Source organism: Penaeus monodon, chromosome 17 (assembly GCF_015228065.2).
Source record: "Penaeus monodon isolate SGIC_2016 chromosome 17, NSTDA_Pmon_1, whole genome shotgun sequence".
Classification (NCBI taxonomy): Eukaryota; Metazoa; Arthropoda; class Malacostraca; order Decapoda; family Penaeidae; genus Penaeus; species Penaeus monodon.
This window is the reverse complement of record NC_051402.1, coordinates 14,269,203-14,271,702: the sequence shown is the minus strand read 5'-3', so window position 1 is coordinate 14,271,702 and position 2,500 is coordinate 14,269,203. Positions and strand designations below refer to the sequence as shown.

The window sequence follows — 2,500 nt, the reverse complement described above, 5'->3', positions numbered from 1 at the left end:
CACTGGTCACCCATGACGCAACTGGCTTGTGAGCGGCGGCGCGGAGAACACCCCAAGCGCGCCGCGGGTGGGTGGCTGCTGCTGTGAAACCTCGTGTGTGCCCTTGTGACCTGCTATACTTTGTGTGTGCCCTGTTCTCACCGCTGCATCGTGTCCGTGTGGACATGCTGTTTCACCCCTGTTTTTCGGCTATAGCAAAGTGTACGGTAGTAATAACTTGTGTAAATAAAGGAAAAGACTGCATTTGTGTTTTTTCCGTGCCTGTCTCTCCACCGGTGGCCGTTTCCTCTCTCCCCTCGTGATTTTCCTGGGGACGCTGTGGTGCTCCGGTGCCCTTGGGCTGTACAGTGTTCACTGACCCTGTGGGACAGCACGCCGTCTGCCTGCTTGCCCGTGTTGGTGGCAGAGAGACTAGGCGGTCGTCGTAACAATGTTGTAGGAGTTGGATTTGTGATATTTAGAATCATGACGCGCCGATTTATCATGTTCGTTCCAAAGATGGCGGCAGCCATGAGGGAGAGGAGGCTATGACTGAGCAGGCGATCGAGTGGGTGCAGCACGAGCCTAGATTGCCCTGATCACTGCCATGCTGGCCAGTATGAGTGAGGAAATTGCACAAAAGGCAGAAAGGGCATGCACAGAGGGCACGCGAGCAGGCGCACCATCTCGTCCGCGATGCAGCAAGGAAGGCAGGAACATTCTGCCAACTTGTTGAGGTGCTACAGAAGCAATCTTGCATCTTGAAGAATGGAAACTCAGCAGTACAACCGCAGCCTCAACGCGGTAAGATGAACTGATGGAGGAGTGCAGACTCTGATAGGGCAGGTTCAGGCATGAGGGAGGAAGGAAGAGAAAGGCGCATCACGAGGTTAGTACGTTGCAAGCAGAGAAAGCATACAAGGTTCTTGCACGATGCCAGAGTGTCAATTTACTGGGGTTCTGCCTGTGGTCCGTGCAGGACCCCCGGGCCTCGCCAGAATCGTGTCGAGCCAGTGGTCGCTGCAGAGGCTGGGGGACCCATCGGAATCCGCTCCCTTGGTATAGGTGCGCAAACTCGGACCCGGTCAACAGCCTCGTTGCCTCCCTCCCCCCTTTCCTCCCCCTGGTCGTGTTAGTTCACGCACGGCGTTCTCCACCGCCTGCAGCCCCTCGTCTCCGACATTCTGTGAGGCGTAAGCCAGCTGAGTACTACGGGAAGGTGGCCTGGGAGGCATATGTCCGCCCAATTTGAATGCTGGCATCTGCCCAGGGCTGAAGCCAGGAAGAGAAGGGGCCGCTCAGCGTGGTACCGCGCTGAGGGGCCCCGCGGTGGAAGTGTTTTGGGGCCATCTGACTGCCCCCATCCACATGCCTCTTACACCAGCGTGCAGAGCTTTGAAACCCGTTTTGCACCACCCATGCCGAGGTATATCAGGCCCACTTGAAGAAGCAGACTCGTGAGCGTGCGAGACACTGTCCCAGCTGGCGCGGATGTGGAGGCGCTGGTAAGGAGTCGTACCCCTGCGGCTGCAGAGAGATGATGCGTGGGTCTGGCCCGCGATTTCTTTGTTGACGCTTTTCAGGACCCGCAGCTGCAAATTCTACGTTAAGCAGCCACCCTGAGGACCTGCAGGTGGCGCTGGCGAGGGCCTTGGAGTTCGAGGCTTCCTGAAGGCAACCAGTGGCCTATGACCGCTGCTCAGCCCACCAATTCACCTCTGGGGGCCGGAAGGCTAAGTGGTAGAAGGTAGCATTGAGGAGTGAGCCCGAGCACTTTTTCACGGCTTGTGGTTGGGGCTGCGTAGGAAGGGCACAGACGTGTCGTGTCAGAGGACGGAGAACATCCGTCCTCTCACCCGTACGATTCTGAATGCTTTCCGCAGTGCTGCAAGGATTGTGGCAGCAGGTATGGTCACCATCCGAGTGCATGTCCTAAGCTAAGGAAGTGTACAGGCGGAAACCTCGGACATGCTGGAGAAGGGGGCCGAAACCGCCAGCCGACCTCGGTTCCCGGCCCCGCCGTGGTAAGCTGGCCATCGAACCAGCAAGATGCATGTTTGGAGGGCTCATAGATGGAAGCCATAGCCACCTGACAGTGGACACTGGCTGAGAAGACCCTAGTGCGGCCTGATATGTTTGGCCACTATGTTACTTCCAGATGCCCACAAGACTGTGTGGTGTCACGGGGCATTGTGTGGGCAGCTCAAGGGGCCAGGAGGCTCATATGGCGTGGGCAGTCAGGTGCAGCGGCTGGCCGGTGATGTGGCCGATCTGGACGAGCACTGTTTTGCTGGGTCTTTGACTACCTGATCAGAGTAAGCGTGTGTCGCCCTTGGGACGGAAGCTTGGTGAGGGTGCACGGTGAAGATTCCTGCTTCCAGTGTTTGGCGTGGCAGGAGGTAGTTACGCTGAACGACTACACCTTGCCCCCAGGATAGAGCTAGAACTCCGGTTTCGACTGTCATAGTGATGCGTGGAGTAGAGGGCCTCGTGGAGCCCATTCAAAACCTGCAGCTGGCTT

General features: G+C 57.5%; 1 protein-coding gene across 1 annotated transcript in view; it reads right to left on the bottom strand.

Annotated features, from left to right (window-relative positions):
* The window catches only part of LOC119583264 (GATA zinc finger domain-containing protein 14-like), a 104,670-nt gene that overhangs the window by 61,679 nt on the left and 40,491 nt on the right, over positions 1–2,500 (bottom strand).